General features: G+C 36.5%; 1 long non-coding RNA gene across 2 annotated transcripts; it reads left to right on the forward strand.

Moving 5' to 3' along the window:
* Window positions 1-789: 789 nt before the first annotated feature.
* LOC134761868 (uncharacterized) lies at window positions 790-17126 on the forward strand. 2 transcript variants are annotated; one of them, XR_010141023.1, is made up of 4 exons: window positions 790-998; window positions 9626-9812; window positions 10841-11143; window positions 15616-17126. It is a non-coding gene; the product is annotated as an uncharacterized LOC134761868 (long non-coding RNA). The 2 variants fall into 2 exon arrangements; XR_010141024.1 differs by having other exon boundaries at window positions 9665-9812.
* Window positions 17127-17524: the final 398 nt, after the last annotated feature.

Here is a 17524-nt window from a genome sequence, read left to right on the forward strand (position 1 = left end):
AATTTGTGTTATTTTTTACCTTCAGAAAATGTCTTTTCGTAAAAACTTGACTCATGCCTGTTTTCTGTCTGATAAAGCAAGTGCTAAATCATTGTTGGTTAAATAAATTTGCAAACATTTCCTTACTCTTGAGATGAAAGAGCCTACATTGATATATCTTTGACATTCCTGTCCTTTCTACTGAAACAGTATGTTCGAGTAATTATAGGCAAGGATGGAGAGGAGAGGTAGGAAGGACCAAGGAAGCTGATAGTGAGCTAGTATTCAGAGCATAAGGACCACTCCCAGCAGAGAAACAGAGGGCCAGTTGGTCATATAGGCAACAGCCCTGCCTGTGGAGCTGCCCACTGTAGAAAAGAACTTCACTGGGAAAGCCAGCATGGTTTAGTCGGCAGAGAAGTGTCTGAAGCTTTGTAGAATTCACTTCATGTAACTGCAAAGCTAGCCAATCTTATTCCAGCCTTAGAAAAAAGAAATCTTTTTCCAGCCTCAGTGAGCAGGACTGTCTCAGGAACAAGATGTGCCTGAGCATTTAAGATAATATTTGTCAGTTCCTTAAACAGGATGGCAAAGGAAAAAGAGGAGAAAGCAAAGACTGCTCTGGCCAAACAGTGCACATTTTCTGTCAAACTCCAGGGAGATCCCTGAAGATATGGGGTGGAGTTAGTAGGGGAAAATTTTGGTTGCAAAGGGATCACTATATTTGCTCTCACCATTGAAGTGAAACCAGGACAAGTGGTAGTCCTGTTTTCCTGTTTATGAAATATCTCACTTCCTTAGATTCTTTTTGAGTTTTATGGCTATCTATAGACGTGGAAATTGAGCTGAAGCCAAACAGATCTGGCCTTATTTCCCATGGGCCTGGGCACCACCAATTTGGATCTGAGATCAGACATAACCTTGCCATAAGCAGCAAAGGGCTTGGTGAACCCTCAGAAAGGCTGTCAAACACCCAGAGGCCTTGGGGGTCAGGAACGAGCTATCATGTGGTCTTTCATGTGAGTACAGAATGTCCCAAGAGTGCTGCTTCAGTTCTTATTTTAATTATTTCTAATTCTCAGAGGTTCTTCACTGTGAGTGAGAGTGCTATGAAGGAGCTATGTTTCCACGTGTATCCTACGTGTAATTCTTTTATCCATGTTTATATCAAACTATTAATATACATTTATTGACCCCTCCAATGTGCCAAGCACCACGGTGGGTGTTGTGAAGTATTCAAAGGATAGCAAAATAATATTTGTCTTTCTAAGTTTGTGTTTCTTTTCTTTTTTTCTTCTCCCTTTTTCTCCTTTTTCCTCTCTTCCTTTTTTTGCTAATACAGAAAATTGCAAAGAATTAAAAGCCTCTAGAATCTCTTTCTCTTTCTGATGAGTTGGAAACAAGTAGTGATTCTTAATTTTTCTATTATTTATTTTTTGTTAATTTATTAATTATTTATTTATTGAGACAGGGTCTTGCTCTGTTGCCCAGGCTGGAAGGCTGGAGTGCAGTGGCATGATCTCGGCTCACTGCAATCTCCACCTCCCAGTTTCAAGTGATTCTCATGCCTCAGCCTCCTGAGCAGCTGGGATTATAGGCCTGTTACTTTAATTTTAACTTTTCCTTTAGTGTTTAAATTTTGTATATTGTCATGTGACATTCTGGAGTGCTTGAATTTATTCCTGAATCTACTTTTATTCTTTAGCCATAAAGCAAGCCCATTTCGTGTATAGGTGCTGACCAATATGCACCAATATTAACTATTCAAGGTCAATAATTTGGTTCAAGATTGTGTTTGTGCATGTGTGTGTGTGTGTGTGTGTGTGTGTGTGTACACATGAGAGGCAGTCTAGAATATTTCTAAGGAGTCATTAAAATAATACAAGTAAAATAGTGATAAAGAGAATTGTTTGGGGCTATTTTTAGGGAAAGCATTCTGCTTTGATCGGTGAAGAGAGAGGTGAGCTCCTTAGACGTGCTCTTCTTTAACTCTGCCCTCCTTATCTGCAAACTTATTTACATGCACAATTCATCTCTCTTTTTCCTTTTAGTCTTTGAGAATAATGTGCATTTGGTTCAATTTCCTTTTACTATCTTTATATTTTACTTCATCAGTTTTCTGTTCTCAACCTTCCATCTCACCTCCCTGTTAGAAAAACCTAATAGCTTAGAAATATAAATAAATATCCTGCATCCTAAATAAAAATCCTTCCCCACACCATTTTTATACCAGTCTATGTTCCATCTTTCCTGTACTTCTATTTTGTTTGAATGTAGTATTGCGCTATCTCTATGTTATTCTATTCACTTTTCCATAGACTGAAGTCTGGCTTTTACTGCCAACACCTCACTGAAATTGCTCTTGAAGAAAAATTGGGCAGATGTTTCTGTTGCATCTGGCAATGGCAATGACTTCCTTTATTTAACGCTTCAATCTCTGGGTTCCGTTACACCACTCTGCTGCTCTGTCTTTAACCAGCTTACAATCTCTGATCACTCTTTTTTGGCCCCTTTCACGACTTTTTCTGTCATTTTTTATTTCTTAAATGTTGATATTCCTGACATTCTGCCACTATGTCTTCCATTTTCTGTACTTCCTTGTGTTAATCCACTTTCAGGATTTTGACTGCCACCAGAAAAGATGTGTACTTTAGTAATCCTGGTGTTACTTTGCCAGTAATGCTCCATGCTATCTCTCCAGCTCTGAAATTTTCCCAGAACCAGTTCATCATCTCCACCTGATTGTCCCTATGGGAACTTGTAGCTCCATGCACCACCCTAAATCCTTTGGAGCACGTTAGGGTATTCCCCATCTGCTTCTTCTCCCTGTAATTGCCAACTTGGTCAGAGTACACCATTTACCTAGTCATCCAAAATAGAAACTGAGGCTTGAAGCTCATCCTTGAATTCCTCTTTTCCTTTGGCTTTTATATCCAGATAATCACGAAGTAATGTGTGCTTTCCTCAAGGAACCCAATTAAGTAATATTGAATCAGTTTCTTCATTCCCATAACTACTCACACTACTTTAAGGCAGGCCCTAGACTATTCCAGTAGTCTCCCAGTCTCTACAACTCTGTGCCCAAACTCATCCTCTCACAGTGGACAGAAAAATGCATCCAAATTTGATTCTGATTTTGTTACTTCCCTAACAAAATTTGCCAGTGGTTCCACATTATTTGGTCTATTTCTTTGTCATTATTTTACATGACCATCTCATGCTTTGCTTTCCCACAATACTGAATGCCTTGTAATTCCCCTCATATGCTATATTGTTTATCCTGCCTCTGCCTTTGCTCAGGCTCTCCCCTTTGCTTGGAATGTCCCTATCCTCTTCACCTAGATAACTCCTCCTAATAAGATTCTTTTCGAGGGTAACCTCTTCCAAGAAGCTTTCCTTGCTCCTTACCCATACCTCTAATTGGACTGGGTAACCATCTCTCTATTTCCATAGTAGACATACATCTTCACCAGATTTGCCATTTTATAGTGTGATTATCTGCTGATGTCTGTTATTAAGAGGACTGTATTTTTATATTTATTTTTATTCTCAATGCTTTAATTCAGTGTCTGTCATATAATAGATGCTAGATAACTAATTTTGTTAGGTGAGGGCTTCATTCCAGTCTTAGATTGTGAACAAAATTTAGATCATTGCAAACAAAGGAGGAATCTAATAGAGATAAGACTTTGAACTCAGAATCGGACACAAAAAGATCCAAAGCAGATTTCTGAAATTAGTGTGGAGCACGTACTAACTGGAGTGAGGCAGGGGTGTGTGTGTGTGTGTGTGTGTGTGTGTGCACGCGTGTGTGTGTGTGTCTATGGGGACATCTCTAAGCAGATTAGACAGATAGATTGGGGAAAATATGGTAGGCCATTAGTACTGGCATATATATACATTTTGAACATTGCAGACAACACTCAGGCATTGTGATTGAATAAGGGATCAACATTAAAAGAATCATATGTGGCTGGGTGTGGTGGCTCATGCCTGTAATCCCAGGACCTTGGGTGGCGAAGGCAGGCAGATCACTTGATGTCAGGAGTTCGAGACCAGCTTGAGCAACGTGGTGAAACTCCTGTCTCTACTAAAAATACAAAAATTAGCAGGGTGTGGTGGCAGGCACCTGTAATCCCAGCTACTCAGGAGGCTGAGGCAGGAGAATTACCTGAACCTTGGAGGCGAGGTTGGAGTGGGCAGAGATGGTGCCACTGTACTCCAACCTAGGCAACAGAACAAGATTCTGTCTCAAAAAAGTATAGTTGTTTAGAAAAAACACTTTTAGCAATACTGGGTTAAAGTGGATTAATAGATTAGGGCTGGGAGCAGGGTAAACAATCATAAAAATACAACAGTTCAGGAATGAAATGGTAATGACCTGAGCTAGAATAATGGCAATGAAAACGCCGAGGAAGAAGTTTATATGAACACATTCCGCCCCTCCTGCCCCCTCCTCCCAGAAAAAAATTGCTGTGGTGGCTAAACGCCAAGTCTAGGGAGAGGACTGTGAGTTTAGGAATAATGTCTGTTTTGTTCAAAGCTCCTTCCTCACTGCTTAGCACTGAGCTTGGCACTCAGGTGTTGGTGAATAAATGGGTTTTAAGTGAAATAATTAATGGATGAGTATTGATATAACTCTTTCACATATGTACAGTGCATATCTTCTTTGACAGACTACAGTGAAATTTTTTGAGGCTTTGTTTTGTTTTTTTTTTTGCCTCCATCAGCACCAATGCAACAGTCTGAGTAATGGATTTAGAATAATGATGTAAAGACATAACTTTGTTGTAGTTGAAGTCACTTTTATTCGCTTTGAATTGCTTCCCCAGAGTCCCAGGCCTTAGTGCAATTAATGCTACTGTTTTGAAATCAGCTTTGGAACTTTGATCTCAAGCTCTAAATATGTCCTTGTTGTAAACAAGCAATACATCTAATAATAACCATATCACCTGCTTATCTAAAGGGTTTCATGTGTGTTTAATTAATAATTGAGAACAAATGTCACCATGGTTGCCTCAGTCTAGACAGGGGACAATTATATCATCTACTTATTTTTTCTGCTTGAGGGATATATAAAGCTTTCAGAGAAGTTTATTAAGGATTCAGATAATTAAACTTGTATTTTTTTGCACACTAACAACAATTTATATTTGAAAACAATTAGCATGAGTTACTTGTGTGTTCAAAGAATCAATTTCACAAAAAACTTTTATAATGCACAAAGATATATGTTCAGAGATATTAACTACAACCCTGTTAACAATAACAAAAGTCTGGAAATTACTTAAATATCCATCATAAATTATGGTAGACATTCTAGGCAGAATTCTAAACAATGATTTTTTTAAAGAAAAGAAGTAAATCTGTATGTACTGTTACAGAAAAATGTGCAAGATACATTGTTAAGTGGAAAAATTGCAAAATTACAGAGCAGAATATTTAGTAGAAAGCAATTCATGTGAACAACAATACACATAATGTATTTGTGTGCACACATGCACATGCTTATTACAACACTAGTTACACTAACATTACCTGGGGGGACACACATACACATACACACACACATACATACAGATACATTATAACACTAGTTACATTGAAATTACCTGGGAGGATTCCTAAAAAAAAGTTAACAGTTATTAATTTTGGGGTTATTTTAAGCATTTTAAAACATTTTTACAATAATTATGTATTAATTGACAGAAGATAGTAGACAAGTAACTTCTCCATTATCCAGGTTCTGTTATGGCATCTCCTTGCATTTTAATTTGTAGAAATTAACAATAAAGAGAATTTGAAAAAATACCTTTTTCTCTAGGTTAATAAGTAGTTATTCAAATGCAGGCATTATAGGGATAAAACTAGCTTCACATCACTTAATGTCAATTTAAATATCAATTAATTAGATGTAGAAAAGTAAACTCACATACTCCCACTATCTATACTCAGGGATGATATTAAAAATATTCAACAACCCATAGGATTCCAACCAATCAGAAGAGACACAGCTATTAGTCATGGAAGCGCAACCCTTTAGTTGGTGGATCAAGAAAGAATCTGAGGTGTTTGGAAGGTTCTAAGGTAGGCCAGGCTGCAGAGATTGAGTGACATATTGGAAGTGTGGAAGGGCAATTACTTACCAACTAGTGTACACTGTTTGTTGTATTTTAACTATTACCACAGCTCTGTGAGCCTGCCTATTCTTGAACCTTATTGGCCACAGGGACTTTCCTTGAACAAACCAAATACTGTAATTATACACTTTCTTATCTTTACACACACCGTTTCTTTTCCTTCCTATTCTGTAACCATCTTCCATTCTCTACTTTCAAGTCAATGCCGGTGATCTCCTCTTCAAAGTCTATTCTTCAAACTCTAGTTCAAATGTCACTCCCTCTGTGAAGTCTTCCATGGTCTTGATCTTTATCTTAGTCCATTCAGAAGACTATAACAGAATACCACAGATGGGCATCCTATAAACAACAGAAATTTATTTCTCACAGTACTGTAAGGCTGGGAAGTCCAAGATCAAGGGGCCAACAGATTTGGTGTCTGGTGAGGGCCTGTTTCCTGGTTAACAGATGGATGGCTGATACTTTGCACTGTGTTCTCACAAGATGACAGGAGTGAGAGAGCTCTCTGACACTTCCTTTATGAAGACAGTCATCCCACTAATCAGCTCTTAAAGACCTCACCTCCAAATACCATCACCTTACGGGAATAGGTTTCAGTGTATGGATACTAGGGGGAAGTAAACTTTCAGTCAATAGCACTCTTCCTCCTTCCCCAGCAATGATTACAAACGAAACCGCTCCCTCTGGTTGTGAGTTCCTAAAGAACTCTGTTTATTCCAGTGTTGTGTTTCTTCTACTCCATTGCATAATGCTAAAATTGGGCTCTGTGAAATCATGAGTGTGTCTCACTAATGCTATATTCTTAGCAACTACCCTAGTGCCAAGGACATAATGGGTGCATTTATTACATGAACAAATTAGTAGTAATAAAAGTAGCAGACATGGTAGTAATTGCAATCTTCTTTATGGTAGGTTCTAGTGCATTACATGTAGCAACTTGTTAATCTTCACAATAAACCAACTGTGCCACAATTTTCACCATTTATCAATCAACAAACTGAGACACCAAGGGAGTGAAAGACTTGTCCACAGTTTTCAGTCATAATGGCTGAGGCAAGATTGGATTCGGGCAGTGTGGCAGAGTTTGTGAGTGTTGGAGCCTGTAACTAAACAGACCTATCCAATTACTCAGATATCTTCATGGCACTGGACAGGCGAGTAGTCCTCAGGTCCTAGAAATCTTGTCACATGATGGAAATCTGTGGTCACAAAGTAATGTGTCAGTTCTTGATAAACATTCTATGATGGATAGTAAATGCTACTCAGAAGGGAGATAATGAGTGTGTTCATAGAGTACACAAACCAGGGTGAGATGAAATTCTAGACTCTGTTAATTTGCTAGCAAGAGGATTTCAGAATATGTATGTGTCATATTTATGTACACACACACACACACATCCTGTATGAATATGTATGGACATATATGTGTATGTTAAAATAATGTTAAATGCAATTATCCCTCCAATAGCCCAATCATGAGGGTTTAACATATATGAATGCATCTAGTCATCATAACAGCTTTCAGAAGTAGATGCTATTACTATCTCTTTTTTACCCAGTTAGGAAATTTGAAGCCCAAAGAAATGACTTGCCCAAAGTCATAGAGACAGGGAGTGATAGACCCAAGATCTCCACCTAGCAATCTAATTTTATAGCCTATTAAACTACCATGCTATTCCTTATTTTAAAAATTATAAGCAATTATCAAGCAATTATTGTGTCAGGCACAGTTCTAATGTGTACTAATAGTTAAAATGCATTATGTGATACCAGGAATTTAGAAAAAGCACTCAGCAAATGTTGAAATCCTTTGGGATAGGTACTACTTTTACCCACATTTTCAGAGAGAAAGCTGCAGCCCAGTGAAGTTAAGTAAATTAATCACCCCTGCAATAAATTACATAAGTAGGAAATGATAGAACTATAATTTATATTCCAGAATCTGGCCACTCTTAAGCATTTAAGCATTACACTCCAACGTCCAATGTCTCAATAGTAGGGGAAATTTTCAGGGGTCAATATGGAATCCTAAAATTTTAAGTTTGAAAAATAAGTCAAGCACAAGGTAGGAGGCAGCTGATATCTGGTTGGCTGGCTGGACGCTGATGGGTGTCCCAGGGTAGCATTACCTTTTTAAACATCCTGAGATACAGGATCTGAACATCAGTAAAAAATTTTTTTCTTATATATTTATTGTGATATATTTTATGCATTCAGAGAATGTTTTAAAAATAATGTAATGATAATCAATGCATCCAACTGTGTTAAATTTTAACATGTTTACATCTGTATTATATATTGTTTAGAGAGACATAGATGTAGATATAGATGTAGAAAATGTAGATATTTACACCTCCTTTCAGTGAAGCCCCCAGGGAGCTCTTCCTTTCTCACTCTTAATGCTTCCTGTTGTATTAAGATAGTAATCCCTCTCCTCGTTTCATGTTTATAATTTCCAGGCGTTTCCTTATATGTTCTTTTTTATGGCCACTACTTATGTGTACGCTTATAAATAAAATGTTGTATTGCTTTTCCGGTTTTCAAATATTATTTTGTAATGTGCCATATTCCATTACCTAAACCATGCCTGACATAGGATATGTACATGATAAATATTTTAGAGTGAAGAATGAATGGATATTTTTAAGGATTTAGGTAAAAGTAACCCTAATCTCTTCCTATTAACTGGTATAATGTTCTGTTTTTAACATATGCCACGAATAATTTATCTAATAAAAATTTATATTAAATATCGGTAATAAAAGTTGTACAAATTATTTCTAATTCTTACATTGTGTGTTTCTTCTGCGTTACTTAATGCATTGAAAGCTCATTTATTCACTGTTGAATAAAATTAAAAATGATAGGCAACTTTATCTTACTTCCCACTTTAGAAGAAAACCGTTCTAATATTTTATCTGTAAAATTGTCATTTGCTACTTAATTTTGGTACATAGCCCTTATCAGTTTAAAAACTTTCCCGTCAGTTCCAGTGTGATTACAGTTTTCACCACAAAGTAATGCCAAATACTACCAAATGCAAATATTTCTGTATCCATTGAGATTCCATATACTTTTTTCTTTTTATCTGTCTATGTAATAAATTACATTAATAAATTTTCTAGTATTATACCATCCTTGCATTCTTGAAGCAAACCTTACATAGTTGTTATGTACAAATTTTTTAATGTTAAAATATTAGATTATATTTTATTCAAATAAATTATATTTTATTCAAATAAATTACATTTTATTTATGACTTTTGAGTCTATACTAAGTCAGGAAAGTATAATTTTTCTTTCTTTTGCCCTTCTAATCGAATTTTAGAATCAAGTTTGTAACTGGCATGCACAAGGTCTAACAATGAAGTCCAAAAATATAGTGGCACAAACAACGTACAGGCAATGAGTAGGCATCTGGGCTTCATAAAAGTATCCAATAAAACAAGGTTCTTTCTTCTATTTCGTTGCTTAGCCATTTTCTAAATTTTGTCATTATCTAAAAGAAAAAACTGGTTCACCCACACCAAGCCTACACATTTCAGCCCATGACGGTGGAGAAAAAGAAATTGATGACAGATTCTATCATCACAAAAGGATGTGATCTGGAAGTTGCATGCATCCATTCAGAGCTTCCTGGCCAAAACCTAGTCATATTAACAAAACTAGCTGCCAACATTACTAAAAAATGAGGTCTGTAGTTGAGTTTCCATGATCAGCTAAAATTCAAGAGAGAGAACAGATATTAGGGATAATTAGCAGGCTCTTTTACAGAAACAGAATAAGGTTGAATCCAGCTGTTCTTCAAATACGTGTGAGAATACTTCTAAATTTTTTTAAAGGGTAAATATTTGTCTAATTACCTTAAAAAATAAATTTGTTAGATAATATTTTTATTAATTTTTGGATGTATTGTCTTAGCAAATTATCCATTTTCTCTAAATTTTCAAATTTATTGGCATAAAATTGTATATGAGTAAGATTTTTTAAGTGTTGACATAATTGTAGTTATTCTCTTTATAATATTGTTAATTGGTTTTATCTTCTTTTTTATGATTAGACTTGCCAGCATTTTATCAATTTTATTAATTTTTAAAACAATTATATTATGATTGTCTTTTTCCCCTGTTTTATATTTTTATTTTATTGCTTTTCTTTTTAGGTTATTAATTTCTATTATTTATTATGTCATTACTTCTATCTTTTAATTTAGTCTATTGTTTTTCTAAGTTCTTGCACTGATATATAATTTGAATATTCAGTTAATTGTTTTTCAAGTTTGCTTCAAGTATTTGCACAAAAAGCTAACAATTTCCTTTTAAGTGCCAGTTTGATTTTATTTCACAAATGTGAATATAAAACATTTTATTTGTCATTAGTTCTACATGTTTTTTAAGTTCCACCATAATTTCTTATGTGACCTATGAGTTCCTTAGGAGAGTTTTCAACTCTCTGAATGTGTATCTCCTATTTATTTAAAATTTAATTTTATTGTGATCAGAGAACATGGTATTTTGATGATTTCTTTATGTGTCAACTTAACTGGGCCATGGTCAGATATTTGGTCAAGCTTTATTCTGGGTGTTTCTGTGAGGGTGTTTTGGATGAGGTTAACAATTAAATTAATACTCTGGATAAAACAGATTACGTTTTATAATGTGAGTGCACCTCATCCAATTAGTAGAAGGCCTAAATAAAACAAATGTCTGACCTTTCCACAGCTAAGAGAGAACTGTCCTGCCTGATGAGCTTCAAACCACCAGAACATCAGTTCTTCCTGGTTCTACAGTAGTCTCCAACCTTCAGACTCAAACTTCAGCACCTGTTCTTCAGATTTTTGGACTTGCAGCCTCTATAATCACATGAGCCAATTCCTTATATAAATTTATTTATACATGCTGACAGTTGGTTCTGTTTCTCTGGATAACCCTGACTGTTAGAGCTATCACCTCAAATTTGTTTTCTTATATTTGGTGTCTGTTTTGGAGTACTTACAAGTGCTTAAAATGTTCTTTTTCAGTTAGGTGAGTCTCAGTCTCTAAGATAATTTTTTTATTGTTCTATTTTATAGATTACATGTTAACGTCAATTAAGCTATAAACATTTTATTGCTAATACATTATCAAAATGCTTTTCAAACAGCCATTTCCAACAGTCTATTCTTTGGCAAAAAACAATGCCATTCTCTTGCCATGGCCAAATGTGGGTGCTACTAACAGGTAAACTCTTAATTTGTAAGTGAGGCTAAAATCTTAAAATGCCTTCCTGAAACTTATACACGATTGATTTTGTTTATTTGTGTAATTTCTTTGTTCTACGGTTTCAGCTTCAATTGCTGAGAAAATGTCAAGATTATTTCTTGAGAATTTCCTTTGTGGCTAAGACACAGGAGAAGTTTTAATTTTACTAGAAACTGTAAAACGAGGCTTTTAAAAAGTTTCATTAAAAAAACAAATTAGGGAAGAATAGGCATATTCAGAAAACCTACTTTCATTTAGGCTGGATTGGTAAAAAAAAAAAAAAAAAAAAAGAATCCTCCCTTATGGCAACTAAGGCATGAAATAATGCAATGTAATTTTGTGAATTAAATGCATGGGATCTGGAGTTCCCTTAGGTGGTTCAAATCTCGGCTCCACCTATTATTGGCTGTATGACCTTGAGCTTGCTACTTAACCTCTCAGGGTTTTACATATGAAAATTGAATGTAATAAAAGTGCCTCCCTCATAGTAAAACTGAAATAACGTATGGAAAGTCTTTACAAGTCCGTATCATAGGACTTGTCAAAATACTTTCATTAGGTATTATTATTATTATTTGCCTGATAATTAATGTATCCTATTTTAAAATGCATTGATAGGACTTCATTTGGTTCATTAGAATGGAACAGATTTTGATGCTGTTTGAATAAACTCTAAAAATAAAACAAAATCAGCAGGAGATATGTTCGACTATTCTGCGAATGAGTCTCCATATTCTATAAGAAGAGAAAAAATCATATCATGCAAATTGCAGTATATGTTATGGAGGAAAAAAATGCACTTGTTTTCCTACTTATTTTATAACATCCCTGTTAGTCTCATTTAGAAGGAAAAGCTGAAGTTTAGAATTGTGAAAAACTCATGGTTGCTTCACAACTTGAACTCAGTTGAAGAGAGTGGTATGTGAGACAGGCATAATCATCTCACAAACTTATATTCAACAAATATTTATTGAATAACTACTATGTGTCTGGTACAGTAAAATTTGATTCCATTATATGTCAGTCAGTCAAGTTCTCTTTTGTAGCTTCAAACTCTACGATGAACTAAAACCAGAAAATTCACAAATATAAGCTTTTCATAACAAAATCGACCAGGAAACAGAATGGCATCTCTTTTGAACAACTGACTGACCCATAACAGCCTATAAAATCCTTAAGTCAGCAGGGTGCAGCAGCATGTGCCTATCGTCCCAGCTACTTGGGAGACTGAGGCAGTAGGATAACTTGAGCCCAGAAGCTTGAGGCTGTAGTGTGCTATTATCACACCTGTGAATACTCACAGCACTCCAGCCTGGGAAACATAGTGAGATCTTGTCTCTTAAAACAAAACAAAACAAAACAAAAAAATCTGTAAGTCTTCTTACCCAGAAATAAAAGAAAACAAGTTCCATTTTTTTAAAACAGAAAATAAGTCTGTTTCGTGCTATTAAACAAGGAAACAGCCTCCCCTTTTTTCTGTGTTTGCGATGACATTTTCACCATTACCTTCTGTTTCATAATGCATGTGAAGGAACTTTGTGCTCTCCAGATATTGTTTGTCTATACGTGCGGTCCCACGCAGTGACTGCCAAATCTTACTGGGCATCACCACTTAGAAGTCCCTCTGTTACCTTAACTTCTAAAATCCCAAAACTAAACTTGTTTCCTCCGAAATCTGCTCTGTTCCTGTGTTCCTTATTTCAGTTAATGGTACCAGTACATTCAACTGCCTAAGCAACAGATTTCATCACTGATTAGGACCTCTGGAAACCCTAAATATGGAGAAAATAATGATGCAGCCCCTACTCCCACTAACCACACATACTTTACAAACTATTCACAGAGTCAGTATAAAGTCTAACAAAAGTTTGATTTTTCCCATAATGACAACTTTAACATCTTCGAACTCTAAAATATTGAATTATTCAAAAACTATTTTGGTAGCTCCATTTACAGGCAGCCTCAGTGTCTACGGAGAAACCCAACATTGCTGGACTTCATATCCAATGCAGCTGCCTCCTTGACAGCTGCGTGAGCCTGCTTATTGGTGTCTCTACCTTTACCTTTCTCACCTCAAGTCTGCCCTTCACAGTGTTGTCAGAATCATCTCCACAAAAGCAGACCTGATTATGTTATTTCTCTTCATAAAACTCTTAATTTCTTAGCAGGACACTCAAGGCCCTTCCAAAATTAGCAACAGCATACCATTCTTGGATCATTTCCAGATGCTTCCCTCTTGCCCTGTCTCTTCCCCCTAGATCGCTAACCACAACGCTCACCACAGATGCCACATAATTTCCTATCTCCTGAATTCTTGTTACTTTCTTTACCTGTTCCCCTTTCCCTTTCATTGATATTGTTTTCTTATTTCAATAATTTGCTAAAATTACTTTTAGTTATTCAATACCTTAACTGAATGACTGAATGTCTCTGTTTAAATCACTTCTTTTTTTTTTTCTTTTCTTTTATTATTATTATTATTATTATTATTATTATTATTATACTTTAGGTTTTATGGTACATGTGCCCAATGTGCAGGTAAGTTACATATGTATACATGTGCCATGCTGGTGCGCTGCACCCACCAACTCATCATCTAGCATTAGGTATATCTCCCAATGCTATCCCTCCCCCCTCCCCCCAACCCACATCAGTCCCCGAAGTGTGATGTTCCCCTTCCTGTGTCCATGTGTTCTCATTGTTCAATTCCCACCTATGAGTGAGAATATGCGGTGTTTGGTTTTTTGTTCTTGCGATAGTTTACTGAGAATGATGATTTCCAGTTTCATCCATGTCCCTACAAAGGACATGAACTCATCATTTTTTATGGCTGCATAGTATTCCATGGTGTATATGTGCCACATTTTCTTAATCCAGTCTATCATTGTTGGACATTTGGGTTGGTTCCAAGTCTTTGCTATTGTGAATAATGTGGCAATAAACATACGTGTGCATGTGTCTTTATAGCAGCATGATTTATAGTCCTTTGGGTATATACCCAGTAATGGGATGGCTGGGTCAAATGGAATTTCTAGTTCTAGATCCCTGAGGAATCGCCACACTGACTTCCACAAGGGTTGAACTAGTTTCCAGTCCCACCAACAGTGTAAAAGTGTTCCTATTTCTCCACATCCTCTCCAGCACCTGTTGTTTCCTGACTTTTTAATGATTGCCATTCTAACTGGTGTGAGATGGTATCTCATTGTGGTTTTGATTTGCATTTCTCTGATGGCCAGTGATGGTGAGCATTTTTTCATGTGTTTTTTGGCTGCATAAATGTCTTCTTTTGAGAAGTGTCTGTTCATGTCCTTCGCCCACTTTTTGATGGGGTTGTTTGTTTTTTTCTTGTAAATTTGTTGGAGTTCATTGTAGATTCTGGATATTAGCCCTTTGTCAGACGAGTAGGTTGCGAAAATTTTCTCCCATTTTGTAGGTTGCCTGTTCACTCTGATGGTAGTTTCCTTTGCTGTGCAGAAGCTCTTTAGTTTAATTAGATCCCATTTGTCAATTTTGGCTTTTGTTGCCATTGCTTTTGGTGTTTTAGACAAGAAGTCCTTGCCCATGCCTATGTCCTGAATGGTATTGCCTAGGTTTTCTTCTAGGGTTTTTATGGTTTTAGGTCTAACATTTAAGTCTTTAATCCATCTTGAATTGATTTTTGTATAAGGTGTAAGGAAGGGATCCAGTTTCAGCTTTCTACATACGGCTAGCCAGTTTTCCCAGCACCATTTATTAAATAGGGAATCCTTTCCCCATTTCTTGTTTTTCTCAGGTTTGTCAAAGATCAGATGGTTGTAGATATGTGGCATTATTTCTGACGGCTCTGTTCTGTTCCATTGATCTATATCTCTGTTTTGGTACCAGTACCATGCTGTTTTGGTTACTGTAGCCTTGTAGTATAGTTTGAAGTCAGGTAGTGTGATGCCTCCAGCTTTGTTCTTTTGGCTTAGGATTGACTTGGCGATGCGGGCTCTTTTTTGGTTCCATATGAACTTTAAAGTAGTTTTTTCCAATTCTGTGAAGAAAGTCATTGGTAGCTTGATGGGGATGGCATTGAATCTGTAAATTACCTTGGGAAGGATGGCCATTTTCATGATATTGATTCTTCCTACCCATGAGCATGGAATGTTCTTCCATTTTAAACATATAAAGCCCTGAATACCTTGTTTTGTGATTAGAGCCCATTTTTCTGCTACCTCTGAGTCCTTTTAAGGACAAGAACCATGTCTAACTGTCCACCCCTTCCTCCTTTCCAGGTCCTGTAGAACATAGCTGCACGTGGAATTGAATGATCGTGCTTTCCGTGCAGAGCTATCTGCCTTTGGACAGGAGGAGAGCTCTCAGCACCATTCCCTTTCCACGGGAGCTTCTTTTTTCTCACTCTTTTTCTTGCCTCCCTCAACTTCCATCCTCTGTTCTGGGAGAAGGTGAAGCTGGCCTGACAGGCCTGAGGGAAGCCTGATGGAGGCACACTTGCCAGCTTTTAGTTGAGGGAGACACTGCAGCAAGGCCCTCCAGTCCTTCCTTCCCTGGGAGCACCAGCTCTGATTCTGGTGGGCAGCTGCAGCTAAGACGAAGACAAATGAATCCAGAGACTTCTCTCGAGCTGTGAGCCTGAGCCAAAGGCACAGCCCAGCTGTCCAGAGAGCTTTGCAACAGAACATGGGGGGCCAGTTGACAGGAACTGAGGCACTTTTAAATTTAGCACTTGTCCTCGCCCTTTCGGTTCACGATTTCTTGGAATTTTCATTTGGAAAAAGAGGTGAGGGACAGAAGTAGAAGTTGGAAATTCTAGATCCCTTGATTCTAGAATATTCTAAGATCTTCCAAACTAACCCTGATTCTTAAAAACAGAATAGGACAATCTTGTTTTCGGTATTGAGAATAGCAAATATAGAAATCCCGTAATTCTTTGACTTAGCTTAGCAGGTGCAATTAGTTCTATCCCTAAGCCTTCATACCAGAAAATTTTCTAGTGTAAAATGATTGGATGGGATACCAATTGGGATGGGTGTGGTAATAGTAAAACCATATTCTTTAATAACTTTTTCTTATTTGTTTTCCTGGAATTTTGATTGGCATTTTTTAATGAATTACATGCTTATTTTTAAAAATTATTATTATGGAGAGTTTTTGTTAGGCAGAATTTCAAATCTATCATCTGCTGTTGACTCTTACTTTCACTACAAATTTATGAAGGTAGAGAGACCTAGTTCTTACTTAAGTTATATCTAACATAAAAATATAATTCTGTCCCAATCTGTTCATTTAAAGGGTAAATTTATAGCGTCTGTTCAACTTTATATGCTATCTCAAAATTGTCAACATTTTAAGCAAGGTGCTACCTAATTTTAATGGGTGCACAAGAGGGAAAAGTGGGTCATTGACCTCAAAGGTGAAACTATAAGCTATTAATGGGCTATGTTGTGCTGAATTACAATCTCTTTTCTTGTTTCAAGTTAAAATTTTTAAGTGGCCACATGTTTGGCATTGTAATTGCTACCACAATGCTGCTGTTTCTTGACTCTTTCATTATCAAATGTATATATATATATTCTTAGTTCACAAATTTCTATTTCTTTTACACAAGTTGCTATTTCTTGTAGTGTTCATGAACTGGGTATGCTGTCCTTTGTAATGAAAGACTACAGACTGCCATGAATAGTACCTTGGCTTCTTTTTTTACAGTGTGGAATGAGAGCATTTATTATTGTTGCATTATTGTATTTTTGAATAAAAGTCCCTATTCCCACTGTACCAAATCAAATGAGCTTGTGTTGGATTTTATTCACCAGAATTGTGGTTAATGCAGTCCTCAGCTATGGCACTAGTTAGGGCCTGCCCAGGACTGCTGAAGAGCTGGCTTTGTGATTTACCTGGCTCAGTATGTGATCAAGCATCTCCATTATTGGAATAAAATAAAAACTTTCAAGATCATGGTTGTGCAATAGAGAAAACAATTTTACCTCTGCACTAACACTCAAATGCTACACTAATCTACAGTAATTCTGTTATTGCATTTGGAAGCAATTCCTTCTATTCATTCGGAGATAACTGTTACAATACAATAGGCTGCCTCCTGCCTTTTCCCCTCAGTGAGCAAAATATGCTGTTCATTGCAAAGTAACCTAACAGTAGTAGGTTTACGTGTTTGTTTCCATGTGA

The sequence above is a fragment of the Pongo abelii genome, chromosome 7 (assembly GCF_028885655.2).
Source record: "Pongo abelii isolate AG06213 chromosome 7, NHGRI_mPonAbe1-v2.0_pri, whole genome shotgun sequence".
NCBI classification, from domain to species: domain Eukaryota; kingdom Metazoa; phylum Chordata; class Mammalia; order Primates; family Hominidae; genus Pongo; species Pongo abelii.